The sequence below is a fragment of the Oryctolagus cuniculus genome, chromosome 15, assembly GCF_051225735.1.
Source record: "Oryctolagus cuniculus isolate XC-2025 breed Fujian yellow rabbit chromosome 15, ASM5122573v1, whole genome shotgun sequence".
NCBI classification, from domain to species: Eukaryota; Metazoa; Chordata; class Mammalia; order Lagomorpha; family Leporidae; genus Oryctolagus; species Oryctolagus cuniculus.
In genome coordinates this window covers 47,146,610-47,163,018 of record NC_142881.1, presented here as the reverse complement: position 1 = coordinate 47,163,018, position 16,409 = coordinate 47,146,610, and the positions used below count along the sequence as shown (strand labels likewise).

At 36.9% G+C, this 16,409-nt stretch overlaps 1 protein-coding gene across 5 annotated transcripts in view; it reads left to right on the top strand.

Moving 5' to 3' along the window:
• PCDH15 (protocadherin related 15) overlaps nt 1-16,409 on the top strand; it is a 1,661,037-nt gene that overhangs the window by 811,828 nt on the left and 832,800 nt on the right. Inside the window, exon 1 of one of the 5 annotated variants that reach the window (XM_089314074.1) lies at nt 3,076-3,129. The exons of the other annotated variants lie outside the window; for them this stretch is intronic. The gene's annotated coding sequence lies outside the window, so the exon portion shown is untranslated. Of the gene's footprint in view, nt 1-3,075; nt 3,130-16,409 lie in introns of those variants that run through there. 5 annotated transcript variants of the gene reach the window in all.

Sequence of the window (16,409 nt, the reverse complement as noted above, 5' to 3'; positions counted from 1 at the left end):
GCAAGATTTTTATCTCTTGGGAACATTGTTCATTCATGTCATGTATGGATTTCTTTAACACATGTATTTTCTTCTCTGTGTTTTATAGTACCTTATGATCATTCTTTTGAATTCTTTTTCAGGTGTTTCATCAGTATCTTCATTTCACATTCTAATATTGAAGGGTTATTGTGATTCTTTGGGGGAATCATATTGTCTTAGTTGCTCGTGTTTCTTGTATTTCTGCATTGATTTTTGGCATTTGTGGAAACATTTGTTGGATTTCTCCTCTAATGGTTTTTATCTTTGAACTATCCCTTTTGGCTTAGTGGAGTGTCTGTTCCTTCAATGGATATCCAGAGGGGTGTGCTGGGTAGGGCCACGGAGCTTTAGCAGTGATTAAGTGTGGGACAAGAGTCTAGAGTGGGGGCTGTTACTGTGGCATAGTAGGCTAGACCTCTGCCTGTGGTGCAAGCATCCCATATGGGCTGTAGTTCAAGTCCTGGATGCTCTATTTCTGATCCAGCTCCCTGCTAATGTGCTTGGAAAAGCAGTAGATGATGGCTCAAGTGCTTGGGCCCCTGTACCATGTGGGAGATCTGGAGGAAGCTCCTGAATCCTGGTTTTGGATTGGCCCAGCTCTAGCTTTTGCAGCCATTTGGGGAATGGGCTAATACATGGAAGAGCTGGAAGAGCGCTCTCTCTCTCTCTCTCTCTCTCTCTTTCTTCCTTTAAGTCTGTAACTCTGCCTCTCAAATAAACAAATAAATCTTTAAAAAGTAAAAAAAAGAGTCCAGGATGGGGGCCAGTGCTGTAGTGGGTAAAGCTTCTGCCTCTGGTGCCAGAATCCCATATCGGGTGCCAGTTCAAGATCTAGCCACTTCACTTCCAGTTCAGCTCCCTTCTGCTGGCCTGGGAAAGCAGTGGATGATGGCTCAAGTGCCTGGACCCCTACATCCATCTGGGAGACCAGGAGGAAGCTTCTTGCTCCTGGCTTCTGGTTGACCCAGCTAGCCATTGTGGCCATTTGAGGAGTGAGCCAGAAGATGGAAATAAATATAAAACTTACTTGAAAGATAGAAAGTCAGAGACAAGAGACATTGTCCATTTCCTGGTTCATTTTCCCCAAACCCACAATACTCAAGTCTGGGTCAGGAAGTAAGGAACCCAGAAGTCAGTTGATATTTTTGTGAGTGTTGGGGACCAAAGTTCTTGAATGAAGTTCTTGAATGTGAGACTTGCTGTCTCACAGAGTGTGGATTAGTAAGAAAATTAAATCTAAAGCATAGCCAGGAATTGAATCCAGACACCAGGATATGGGATGTACATGTGCCAAAGTGTATGTAAATTGCTATGCCAAAGGCACATCCATGGCAAAATATTTAATGAATTTAGAATAAACTAAGATCTGAGGCTTGAATGTATGAACAGATATTAAATGTTGGGGTTTACTAGTATGAACGAAATCACATTTTGCAATAAGCAAATAGATTGTGCTTCTATGTCCTAGCTAACTTTAGACCAGGAATGGTTGGTTTTATCAGTTTTATGACTCAAACTTTTGAATTAAAATATGAATTGCTGAAATAATTTCATATTGTTAAGATCCTATAGACTGAAAACCCAATAAAAATCTCAGTCCACAATCTTGGTAATATAATTATATGATAATGACAGCAAATCAGATTATTTTCAAGATTACTCTTCAGTCCAAGTCTTGTTTTCCTTTTCTCTTTCATCAAGTTTTTGGAGAAATGTCTCTCCTCTGGATTCCCAATAGTAAATTCTGTATTTTTATTAGTAACAACATTTGTATATTTTCCAAATAATTAGACTATACTTTTTCCCTACTTTTTTTGCAATCAGAGATTAATAACTTATTGAGATAATACTGTCCAATTGCATTGGGGAGCATTTGGTGATGCTGTGTTCTAGTAAACTACAAGGAAAGAAGTACACTTTTTTCTTTATTAAATACCTTATCTCAGTGCAGGAGGATATTTAATGAAAACTAAAACTAATATGAAAACAGAAGTAAATGTCAGGTACTGAAGTTAGTAAGCCCCTAATAATGACTTACCTAGGATTTTGAGCTGTGGTTTCTAATATTTATCCACTCATTAAACACTGTGCTAACTTTTGACATTTAGATTTTGCCTAGTAGTAGAACTGAGATGAAAATAATGGTCTCTGAGGCTTAGCAGGTAATAAATATTGTTTGGAACAACTAACATTTGGTGAATTTAAATATATGAGATTTACTAAATGCAGGTTTTATTTAAAATTAATTTATAGGTGTATGTAAAATATTCCATGATTGTGTGCTTATTTTTGGTAAACTGAATATTTTAAATCTTTGACATTTGTTTCTCCACTGCCTTTAGGTTCAAAGTGTAATAGATACAAATGATCTTATTATTTATAGTTTTGAATCTCAGTTTATAGGAACACCTAATTATTTTTAAAACTCTTAACAATTATTCCAGCGATTTATTTGTAAGAGTATAAAAAATAGAGTCTATCTAGACTTTATTTTTACAAAGTGTTAAGTATGAGGTGCTAAATAACAAGTTTCCAGAGATAAAAACTGGATCTCATATAATCATGAAATTAATAAGAAATCAGTTTATCCTCAGAGTCTAATGTAGGTAAATACATCTCCTTAGACTTTTTGGCTGTTATATGTATATTTTCCTGATATTTTTGAAAGTCAGAAAAATAAAGTTAAGGAAAAAACCAATAAAGAACCCTGGAAAAATGCATTGTTTCTAGTCAGGAGTGAGAGGTTAAGTTTTGGACCTCTTGGTAATGATTTGACATGTATAGATGAATCAGAAAGTGCTGAAAACATCCTGTCTCAACCTGACAATTAATCACTGTTTACTCCAAAGCACTTGCAGTTAAAGAGTTGACTGAATCTTTCCTTCCCAATATTCTACCAAAAGTGATTTGAGGTTGAGACTGATTCTGCCCAAGTGACTCATGGTATAATCTAGTAAGATACATCCAGTCACATGTCAGGAATATGGATGCTAGCTGTACCTGATGTGTGAAGATGGAAAATTAATATTTTTCATTTATATTTTTGGGCATTCCAGGCACACTGATGAACACAGTTGTAATTTATTAAGGAAAATGCTACAGATTAAGGTAATTAAGCATCCATCTACATTTGTATTTCATTTATAGTTCATATTTCTCCTTGTAAGATAGTATTTTAAGAGGATGTTTCCACGTGATAATTGTATTGCACATTCTGAATATAGTTATAATACAAGAAATACTGGATTATTTCAGGGAACAAATCATTCATTTTATGAAAAGACCTGTTTTGACATGGACATTACAAATAGTAAGGCATGCTTGAAAGTGTATACTCAATTTCTCCTCCTAAAAAACTTGCTAAAGCTTTGGATTTCAGCTAAAAGCTTAAAAATTAAAAGGGTATACTTAAATATATATTATATTACATAGCTGTACAAATATTTTACATGTTCATTTAATTGTTTCTTATATTTCTTAAATATCTTATAAAACAAGGGAGAGAAAAGTGCATTTTCTGAGTGGGTAGATTTGTGTGTTTTGTGTTATGACAATTAATTCCACTCTACACCTAAGAGAATTCAAATTCCTTACCTTTTGCAATGTGATACAGTCAGGAAGAGTTTTAGAAATGAATTTGCTTGAATTTATATATGCAGTTAATTTTCATTTTTAAAATTTTTATTCAAATGGTGATACTGACCATCCTTTATATAAGTAAATTTTCTGAAAGCATATTATGAAATAGTTTAAGTACAAATGTGTGAATTTTTATCAAATATCAACTTGTGTCTGCTGAGTTTAAATTTCAGCATAACAGGTATTTATAATTATACCTGATTTGTACTTTCTAAAATAAATGTGTCTAGTTTTTGCTTGTTTATTTTTGACATGATGCTTTTGTTAACCTTTAATCCCTTTTGAGCTTATGGAATTGCTATCATCTTACCCCATTTTTCATATTTTCTGTTACAATCCAAACATATTTGTAAAAATTACATACAAACAAAGCCTTGTAATATCATCTCTGGATCCTGACTGGCTTAAGCTATCAGGTTTCGGAGAAACTTATCTTATGATAATAATCTTTTTTAAAAAGATTTATTCATTGACTTATTTGACAGGCAGAGTGACAAATAAGAGAGAAACAGAGAGAGATTCCATCTGATGGTTCACTATATAAATGGCTGCAAGGCCAAGGCTGGTCCAGGCAAAAGCCAGAACCCTGGATCTCCATGTGGGCTCCCCCAAGGGTGGCAGAGGACCAGTTGCTTGGGCCATCATTTGCTGCTTCCCCAGAAACACTAGCAGGGAACTGGATCAGAAGTGGAGCGGCAGGGGATAACTGGCACCCCACATAAGCAGCTGGTGGCTTAACCCATGACAACACATGCCAGCACATGAACTTGTTTTCCCAAAAGGATGAGTCTGTTAGCGTCAGCCTGGAGATTTCAGTAATGGAGTTTAACATCATTCACTCTAAGGCAGCTTGAAGAAAAACCTCAGTGCTTGGTAATGAGTGCTAATAAGATTTGATTTTTGTTACTCTAAAATGAAGTGAATTCTGTACCTGATTTGATCACTGGTAAGCTTGCTGGCAAAATCAAATAGAATAATACAGTGGAGGAGGCATACACTATCTTATATGAAATTCAAAACTTAAAACCACTTATGGAACCATTTAACCCATTAAGAAAGGATCCTCTAATGTAAATGTAGCTGATGATATGTCCTAGTCAAGTTATCAGTGCCTTAGACAGCTCTTTCCAGTAGAATTTTGCTCAGTGATAAAATTGTTCTATAGCTGCCTTGTTTGATACATTAGTTGTGAGTCATATGGGCCTATTAAATTCTTAAAATGACCCATGAGACTGAAGAAACAGGTCTTTAATTTTATTAAAACAGCCATCATGTAAATAGCTACCTGTCTGTCTATATATTGAACAATGTATTTTATAGCAGACACTTCTGGCATTTTCTTGCATCTGAGGAGGAAAGTAAACATAGATGTCCACAAAGACAAAAATACCTTTGCTAGAGAATACAAAACGTTTCCATTTTTAAATTTGTTTTAAATTTATTTATTTATTTGAAATCAGAGGTTACACAAAGAGAGGAGAGGCAGAGAGAGAGAGAGATCTTCCATCCACTGGTTCACTCTCCAGATGGCCTCAATGGCCGGAGCTGCACCCATCCGAAGCCAGGAACCAGGAACTTCTTCCAGGTCTCCCATGTGGGTGCAGGGGCCCAAGGACTTGGGCCATCTTCTACTGCTTTCCCAGGCCATAGCAGAGAGCTGAATTGGAAGAGAAGCAGCCAGGACTCAAACTGGTGCCCACATGGGATGCCCGCACTTCAGGCCAGGACGTCAACCCGCTGAAGAAAAAGAGTAACTGTTAGCGCGCTAAGTGAGAAACAGTAGATTTCACATTTATTAAGGAAAGCAGAATCTGGAGGGGGACACACACCACAGGTTGGATGCTGCTATTAGAAATAGTCACAACTGTTTCCCAAAGGTGAAGGTTTCGAATTTCACCTTCATCTGAATGGATTTGTTGTGGAACTACTTTCTCATGCCACTTCCATTGATGTCTCCCTGGAATATGCCCCATTTATGGAGCCCAGTTCACATGAGCCCAGTTCCTCATACATACACCCATGAGGAAATTTAGGTAATTATGTTTCTGTGCTGTAACTTGAGAATCATGGAACAATAAAGTTCTGGTTTTCCCACAGTTGTTAATGTACACAAACTTGATAAAAAGAAAATTTCATTTTAGCTCCAGTCACGTCTTCAGAAATATACCTGAAAATGTTTTCAATCATTTATGCTTGGTAAAAGTAAAAATAAGAAAAAAAATAGTGGGAGATTTGAAGAATGAATTGTGTATTCTGTTGGCGAATGTGCCTGACATTCTGTTCAGTAAGTGAAGGCTCTAGAGTGACTAGTGAAACAAATCCACTGTTATCTTCATCTATGACTGTTTCTTTGTAGCTCTCAATGTTTCTTGTAGCTTTGATTATTAGTGGTATTTCAAAAACACATTATTTGTTATTTCATTTGGGTCCTGTTCAGTCCCTCCTGGACTTTTGGGGCTGATATAATCCCATACAACATTTGCTTTATAAAATACAAAAGGGGGGAATGTTGGTAAAATGGCACAGTCTTACCTGTGGTGTGATCTATGCCCCGGACACCATCCTAGGCTCTATCCCCTGCCACCATTGCTGGAAGCCAGGTGACCAGATGGCCCAACCACAGGTGTCAGTTCCACCCCCACCCTAATAGGATTTGCTGCTCCTATTTCCCTTCCCCCCAGCAAAGGTGTAACAAGACTTGCTCCTGGTGCACACACTCTCTTTCCAGATCTCTCTCTATGTTTCTTCTTCACCCTCTCTCTTTTGATCTCTCCTTTTCAACTCCTGTCTCTTTTTTTCATTGCCCTTCCCTCCAACCTGTTGGATTTCCCCTATCAATAAACCTTTTCCTTTAAGAATAAAAAAAAAGAAGTACTCTCTCAAATCTGATTTGTTGTATACAGAATTTTAATTTGTCTGTAAATGATTGTGAGAAATGATGAGGATGTCATTTCTCCAAGTTCAGATGATCCAGATAATCTGGGGAACTGAAATAAATGAACATCTCCATGCTAAGTCTCCAAGTTTCATCTTCTCCTAACAGGGTCCTTCCTTTCACATAGCAACTATCTATGTTTCAATTTTATACCTCTTTGGAGTTTGGCATTTTGAGAGTGAATCATGGCCCTGATCCTTAACAATCTTTGCTTTTTAGCTGCAGGTGATAAACTCTCTGTAATATACTCCCAGGAGACTATCACATATAATCATTAGTCTTTAATAGATAGTTAAGCATCCATAGCCTGGGGCGATCCTGTGATTCTCAGTTGCCCCCCAGAAAGCCACCAATTTCCTTGTTGTTACAAGTACTATTGTCATATAATTCCCATACACTTGATGTATTCCACCTGCCAGGGCATTTACTTCCAGTAGTACCCTATCTCCATTTAGCACACCAGGGTAATTTGAACACTCATAAAATCATTTCTTCGGTGGGTCCTCTGTAATCTCCCACACAGGAGTGATGGTGTCCTCATTATCTTCCAGGCAGAAAGTATTCCAACTCCAGAATTCCATCTGCATCTGAATTCTCTCAGGCCATTTCTGGCACCAGTAATTGTTGCAGGGGTTCCCTGTGGAGGATGTGCATTATGAAATGCTTCCATAATCACGGTGTGTTGTCTATCCCTTATTTCCACGTATTTTTATTATTTGAACCCTTTCCTCATGGCCTGATTTTTGAGTCATCGAGAGATGAAGTAATTGTGAAAGTGTTATACAGATAATTTGAGGCTTAGCATGACACTAGCTGCCTCCAGAGACAGTTCATTTTTGCTGGAAAAATGAGGACAGTAACAATTCAGGATTAAATCAATTCAGTTTTTACAATTGACTAAATTAAAAGTTGAGTTATGATAGTGTGGGATTTTGTGCCTCCATTTCATTCTGCTTTGAAGATAAGAACTTTCAGGTTCCTGGCTGAAAGTGAAGAGTTGGTCAGTTTCCATTTGCCACGCAGAATGCAGTTTTTCCCATAGATCCGCAAGAATGATAAACACTATAGACCCCATCTCACCTTCTCTGTAGTCCCCTAAAGGCGCTGGAGATACCTCAGGGCTGAAGAGACTTTCAGTTCTCAGTGCACCTCCCTGGAGGTCAATTCTAGCTCCTGGTACCCAGATGTTGGCCTGAAAACACTTCATCATGTTCTTACATCTGATACCTTCCAGCAGACTGCTGAAATGCTTTGTGTAACTTTTCTAATCATCTTCTGACAATAGGCTTGTGACAATGATTAGATTCATGATTAACAGAAGCAGAAGTCTAGGTTAATAGCTTTCAAAAATAGAACTGGATTAACAGTAACCAATTTAAGACTGTTTACCAGTAAGGGTGTTGTATTTATAACCATAAATGCCAGGGGCAAATGTGGTGGCACAGTGGGTTAAGCCAATACCTGCAATGCCAGCACCTCATGTTAGAGTGCCAAATGGAGTTCGGCTGTTCTGCTTCAGATCCCACTCTGTTAATGTTCCCAGAAAGATAGCAGATGATGGCCCAAGTGTGTAGTCCCCTGCTGCATACGTAGGAGACCCAGATGGAGTTTCTGGCTCCTGGCTTCAGCATGGCTCATCCCTGGTCATTGTGGCCATTTGAGGAGTAAACCAGCAGATAGAAGATCTCTCTTTCCCTCTCTTGTTCTGTCTTACAAATAAATAAGCAAATCTTTTTCAAAAAGCTATAATCCCAAAGTTATACATGTGAATAAATATAACTTTCAAGGTTTCCAATTTACATTTAACATATTGCATTTTTTCTTCAACCATTATATGCACATTGATTTAGCATACATGTAACCAGATAAAAACAGTTATGTGATGCACATATTTTCTGTGCATTCAAACACTGTATTATATGGCTACACTTGGTTTATTAAGCTAAATTTTGTTTAAATAGTTGAAAAATATATTGAAGTCTAAAAGAAATTAAGAAATTATAAAACGATGGTAAATACCCATCACTCTGATATTTTTCTCTGTAAGAATATTATATGGATCTCCCTTTAGTAAGGCAAGGAAACTAATCCCTCTGAAATCAATTCAAGAAATGTTATAAGTGACATTTCTGTCTTTGGTGAATAAAGGAATTATTATCATAATGACAATGTTTTGTGTCAACTGATTTCTCTTACCTCACTCCTCAAATAATTTCATTATAAAGGAGTTTGTGATAGAAACCAAAAATAGATGTAGTTAGCTGGTAGGTCATAGGAAACAGAAGTTCACTGAGAGCAAAGCTTCTGAGGTAGAATAAGGCAAGCAAGTAAACGATGTCTGATATTTGCTAATTTCTATATGGTATACTTCCAGTGATACAGAAAATGTGAATTACTGAAAAACATAAAGCAGTGGACTATAATATGAATTTGCACTGCATGAGGTTGAGGAGACTCTGCTGTTTATCTAGGGTATTTATCCATTAGTTCTTTTGCACAAGCAGATCCTATTCATCTTGAATTTCTTTTTGTTCCTGTTATACTCTCATTAGTGCTTAATATTTAAATAAGGCCATATTAAAGGGAATCCCTCAATTTAAATGTGAACAATATCCATTGGGCACATTTATGTATTAAATGGGCAAGTAAAATGAAACAAGGTCTGACAACTTGGTTTTAGTTCAAGACTCAAATGCAGTGTGTGACACAAAAGCCACTATTCATTGACAAAATCATTTTCCATCATTACTTCTATCATCCTCATCCTATCATCCTCATCCTCATCATCATTTTCTCCGTATTATTTAGATATAAAGATGATTATGACATGGTCTGCTTCACCAATAGTAAAAGAGTGTAGCTAGTGTTTACAAAATTGAGGGCAGTGATAAACATTGTTTGAGAACTTTGCAAAGGTTGATAAGGGTATTCAGTTCTATTGCTGAAAATGAATTTGAAAAATCTGAATGAGATAGCATCATAGCTGAATCCAGCAAAACAAAAGAAATACAAAATTAGATTATGCCACCAAAAGACCAAGGATAAAGGAAATTATAAAGGAAGGAAAGGGATTTCCAAAATTACAATGTTATCTAACATTATATGTCATGTAGTAGACTTAATGTATCTCAGGATTGCTGTAGTGCAAATTATTTGCCCTGTGGAAGGGTATGGACTAGGAAAACTGACAAGAGCAAGGTGAAGCAAGGTTTTATATGGTAGGCGAGGCATGTGGGTTTGATGCTATAGGTAATACTGAAGCATTGAGGGATTTGAAGGAATACTTTACCTCGTCCACAGCATGAAACTGAAGTAATATTAGCAATTAATATAAGAATCATATTCTAGTCATTTGGGAAAAAGTGAGGCCCCTCACTTTTCATCCATATCTATTACTTTTTCAGAGTGAATCTTTAGTTTCACTTGCTTCTTAATTCTTCCATTGCACTAAATAGTTTCTATGGGGTCCAAAGAATTTATGTAATGCAACCCCAGACTTAAACTCTATTTTGTAGTAAATTTTGATTTCTTCAGTGCTGTCAAGCGCACTTTCCCATTTATATTGTAAGCTGTATGAAGGTAAAATCTTATTTTTTTAAGATGTATCTACTTATTTGAAAAGCAGAGCTACAGAGAGAGAGAGAGAGAGAGAGGAGAGAGATCTTCCATTCTCTGGTTCACTCCCTGAATGATCTCATCTGCTTGAGCTGGGCTGGTCCAAAGCCAGGAGCCAAGAGCCTCCTGGTCTCCTACATGGCTGCTGGGGCCCAAGCACTTGGGTCATACTCTGCTGCCTGTTCAGGCACATTAACAGGGAGCTGGATCAGAAGTGGAGCAGCTGTTACATGAACTGGTGCCCATGTGGAAAGCTGGTGTTGCAGGCAGTGGCTTCACTTGCTATAAGTAGCACAAATGAGCTAAGAGGGAACTTAGTAGTCTTGTAGTCCATTCATTCATGAGACAGAAATCTAGGGGAAAGAAGGGTTGAAAGACTTGACTCCGTGCTTAGAGCATTATATAGTGGCTGAGCAAGAAAACAGCTGCTTGCCAAGAAGCATTTACTATGAGCTTTGCATTTTTTCCATTCTCCCATGTTGTTATATACCTCATTCTAACACAACCATACCACAACTAGTTTCCTTTTTTATTAATAGAGTAAACTGTGCAAAGAATTTTTGTACGACCTCCAGTACACAGGCTCACCTGTTATTAATTATTTTCATGTAGAATACTTGTTACAGTTTAAAAAGCCAATGTATTATATATATTAACTAATATCCACAGTTATGCATATTTACTTTTTATATAATGATCATCGCTTTCAGGATGCCACCTAGGATATCATGTGACATTTAGTTTTCTGTCTCCTTAGGCTCATATAGCTGGGACAATTTCTATGAATTTCCTTGCTTTTGATGATCTTGAGAGTTCCGAGGCATGCTGGTCAGCTGCTGTAGAATACACCCATGCTGAAATTTGTCTCTTGGTGTTTTTTCATGATAAGACATTTTGGATTTATGGGAGAAGTATTACAGATGTAACATATATCTTTCTCACATCTTATCAAGGATACTTAATGTGTTTTATCACTGTTTATGCAGATATTTGGTTGTCTTGATGAAGTAGGCTTTGTAAGATTTCTCCACTTGAAGTCATTATTTTCCCTATTCTCTTTACTGTAATCTACAGGGAAAAGTCAGCATACATAGCACACACTTAAGAACTGCAGTATTGTTGCTGTCACTCCTTTAGTATGGCTATCTATACAATTTAATGTAATTCTTAATGGGATATACTTCCTCTACTTGCTCATTGGTTAATTTATCCAATAGTTTATTTGTTTAAGTATGTGCTAATGGTTGTTCTTTGTAGCCTTGGGTTTTCACTCAATCAAAGTGGTTACACAATTGTTACCTGAATCTTTGTCTTTGCTGACTTTTTTAATCTGCTTATTTTTTTATTTTAAGAAACTTTTTGTACAGCTGAGTAGTACTGTGTGGTGTATATATAACATAAGCAACTAGAAACCATTATGCTTAGTGAAATAAGCCAGTCCTAAAAAGTCAGATACCATATGTATTCCCTCATTTGGGATAACTAATAGAGTACCTAAAATGTAATGTATTGGAGTGCAATGGGCATTTGAGATTCTATGATTGTTTGTAGCCTTTGTCTCTACTGTTGAAGAACAGTGTTTTGTTTTTCTTCTTCATACTATTTGTTGAACTCTTTACTTAGTGTAGGGTTAACCTTGTGAGTATGGAGTAAACTGAAAACAAACCTCTGTAAAATGTAATAGTGGGAATAGGAGAGGGAGCAGGAGTAAGGGTTGGAGCCCATGGGCAGGAGGGAGGGTGGAGTAGGAAGTGGCACAATGCTCTTTTTTTTTTTAAAAAAAAGATTTATTTTATTTATTTATTTGAAAGGCAGAGTCACAGATGGCGGAGGCAGAGAAGCGGGGGGGATGAGTCTTTTATTCGCTGGTTTAGTAACCAAATGGCTGCAATGGCCGGGGCTGGGCTGATTCAAAGTCGTGAGCCAGGAGCTTCTTCTAGGTTTCCCACATGGGTGCAGGGACCCAAGGATTTGGGCCATCTTTAGTGCTTTCCCAGCTAATAGCAGAGAGCTGGACTGGAGTGGAGCAGCTAGGACTAGAACCGGCACCCATATGGGATGCCAGCACTGCAGGCAGTGGCTTTACCAGCTACTCCATAGTACCAGCCTCTCACAATGTTCTTAAATCTATATATATGTAATACTTGAAACTTGTATACCTTAAATAAAATTAAATTTTTTCTGGGACATGTAATAAAAACATTTTCTATTAATCCTTCAAAATTACATAAACAGGAGGATCTAACCTTTTTAGTCCTCATTAAAATTAAATAGTATAAGTGGATATAATATTGTATCATAATTTTAATTTTAATTACAACTATGTCAATGATAGCATTCAGATAAGTGAGAACAATGGGATATAAGGTAATTTATAATTTTATCTTACATCAGTGGTCATATAATAGCTGATAGAACTCTTATTTCATAAACAGATTCAAATAATAAAGCCAGATAGTTTATTACATGTGACTTTAAGCCTACAAAAATCTTGTAATGTTGTAACTGAAATAGCACAAATACAGACATAAAATAGATTTCAATTCATGTCTGTATTTAACAAAAGTGCATTCATGAACTTTTGAACCATAATAATATAATGAATACACTTGGCCTAATTGTAGCAGACTTTCCTCTTTTTAAAGATAAAAAATGTATCATCTCTTGCTATTCATATATTCTGATGCACAGCCTCAGATCACACACAAGCTTATGGATTTTGTGAAATCTCCTTTAAAAATAGCAAGGTGATGTCATCCTAATTACTTTGAGACATGGCATTATGGATTATTTTCTTGTGTGATTATGGGATTAACTTCAGTTTCGGGTTTAAATAAGATGTTTTGAAATTCCAATAATATGTGTCAGTTCCTGATAGCTATTGGCATTTTTTAACCTATGGTCTAATGTTAAGATTATTCTCTGGGAGAACAAAAGAATGTCCAATTTACCTATTAAATGAGAAAGTTTCCCTGCTTAATACAAATATTGATCCAGTTCCTTCTCTCACATGGCTAGTCCGCAGCCATAATAGGCACTGGAACTGACATTCAGAATTAAGGTTGGATGCACACAGGCTGAAACTCGACTAGAAAAATCAGATATACCAGATTTATAGTTGAAGTGTCAATGAGGTAGATAAAATAACATATTTTAATTAATAATAATCACTGTCAAAACCAATTTAATAATTGGAATTCATACTCTATGTGCTAAAAAATTTATTATGTACCAAGTATGTATTTTGTTGATATTTTAATAGGTTTATGATGAGTGAATCATGCTTATTTTTTAATTTTTTTATTAATTTGTTTGAAAGGCAGAGATATAGAGAGGCAAAGGCATTAAGAAAGAGAGAGAGAGAGGGAGAGAGGGAGAGAGGTCTTCCAGCCTCTGGTTCACTTCCCAGATAGCTGCAGTGGCCGCAGTTGAGCTGATCTGAAGCCAAGAGCCCGAAGCTGCTCCCAGGTCTTCTGCGTGGATGTAGGGGCTCAAGGGCTTGAATCATCTTATATTGCTTTCCCAGGCCATAGAAGAGAGCTGGATCAGAAGTGGAGCAGCTGGGTCTTGAACAGGTGTTCATATGAGATGCCAGTACTACACGCGGTGGCTTTACCCACTACGCCACAGCTCTGGCCCCTATTTTTTTCAGCTTCTAACAACTCTGATAAATAAAGTGGATTAGTCCAAAACAAAATGGGTTTGAACATTTGGATTCTGTTTAGCTCTTCATAAGAGGCCATGAACTGACTCTTCGAAGTCTACCAGAGGAGGATTCAAAATTAGAATATGTCTAATGATTAACTCAATTAATGTTAACAGCTAAGATTGTTACTGAGATTGTCATTATTACTTAGCAAATGAGAAAGCTATGGTGAAAAGAAAGCAATAATTACTTAATGTCACATAGCTTGTATCATCTACCTAGATCTAAGGTGAAATCCAAAAGACGCAAATATAAACATCATGTTTAAGATGGAAATGCTATAAACAGGATTTGGAATCAAGGGTCAGAAGTGACTTAGAAACATAATGGCATGATACGATATTTAAAAAGATATAAGGAACACGTTTTCTGTTTAGTGCATTTTGTTCTGTGGTTCTGTAGTTTGTGTGGATATATCTATCAGATTTATTGAAAGGTCAGTAAGAGTAAATGGTAGGATCCTGATTTCATTTGTATTTCTTAACATGCATATTGTCTGATAGTTAACAAAAAAGCTGTTTCTTCCTTATAGAGGCTTTTAAAAAACTTTTAGTGATTTACTTTATTTATTTTAAATGTTGGGAGACAGAGAGTGAGAGCCATAGAGAGATATCACAATCACTGGTTCATTCTCCAAATGCCTGCAACCGCCAGGGTTAGGACAAACAAAACGCTCATGTTTGGAATTCAGTCCTGGTTACCCAAATATGAGGCAGTAATTAAAATACTTGAACAATGCCCTACTGCCTCCTAGGGTATACATTAGCATGAAGCTTTAATTAGGAGCAGAACCCAGGCTGGGACGTAGGCATCCTGAGCACAGTCTTCACTACTGCCCCGAATGCCCATCCTGTTTAAGTGCTTTGAAGTTATGAGCAGTTTGGTGATTTGTCCCTAGTCATAAAAAAATATATCCTGGGACACAGAAGTGGTCACAGTGCAAATGTTTGCTTCTTAAAATTATAGTTAAGAATAGATGCATCTTTAAAACAAATTTTCAGACTTAAATTGCAGTGTCTACTTTTATTGACCTTATTATTTAATTATTCCCAGACACTGTAATTTCTGATTGCTACAAGAAGAGAACCTTGACTTCCATTATTAAGAAAGTAGTTTTATATGGCATAATAAAAATCCAAACCATTCCTATTTGCTTAAGATTACCAAAATATTAAAGAAAATATCATTTTATGTAAGCATATACATACTATTCTCAAAAATAAATGAATAAAACGCTTTAAAATTTCATCATGACAGGACCTAGGTTTTTGGATGAAATTGCTGAGTTATTGAGATGTAAGTTTTATTAGGTAGCATCAGTGGCTATTTAAATTAGACTTTGAATTAAAAATTCCATTTATTGTTTGTACTCTGTATAGCCTATGTAACCTGGAATTTTCTATATTTTTCAAATTATATGAGTTTTCCTTATTGTACCTGAATTTACATTTTTGAGATATGATGAATAGGATTTAGTAGTAGGTTGTATATTAACATTCTATCTTTAATATAAAAATGGCAAAAGACATGCTAGAATATTTCCAGTTTGACCTCGCTCAAATTTTTTTAGTTCTTCCAGGGAAAGACTTGTTTAAGGTTTTGAACTTCCAATATGCATGTATCACTTTATATAGAATATTTCAATTTAAATAGAATTGCAATGCATTAGTGTCGCTCCCCCTCTTCGTGGAGGAACGACACTAAGCCCTGCCTAGGCTTCATATCCGAGTCACGGCACCATTATGTCGCTCCCCGTCTTCGTGGAGGAACGACACAGGACCCTGTGCTGTTCTTTCGTCTGCTCGGCCCTTCCCGGGTTTGCTGCTGGTTCTTCCCGGGTTGGCCACCGTCCCTTCCACCTCCGTGGAAGGGCGGTTCCCCCTGCCACATTCCCCACTTCCGCGGGGGAGCGGCACACCGCCGGCCGGCTCTCTCGGGGGCTGCACAGGTGTTCCCTCAGATGTTCCCCTTAGATGTTCCTCGTGCATGTTGTCTCTCTCCTCCTTTATAGTCCTCTTCCACCAATCCCAACTCTGCTACCCACACGCCGAGTACGCTGCTCTCCTCCAATCAGGAGCAGGTCCTACAGTTTATTGGTTGAACTGGAGGCAGCTGTGTAGAAGCTGTTTCCCTTCTCAGCGCCATATTGTGGGAAAGCAGATGCATAGAATAAGTCTTAATTCCAGTAACTTAGTCTAGTCCGAGTTGCTCCCCACACATTAGCTCTGTATTTGTGCTAAAACAAAAACGACTTAAATGTGATTCTCACAGAATAATTCCAACCAAACTAACTTTAATAACTGAGTGTATATATATATATATATATGTTTATGTGTGTGTATTACTTTTATTAAGATATATCCATTTATTTATTTGAAAGGCAGAGTATCACATACAGGGTGATATAAATAAAATAGACAGATAATCTTCTATCCACTGATTCACTTCTTAGTGGCCGTAAGTACCAGGACTGGGCCAGGCCAAAGCCACCAA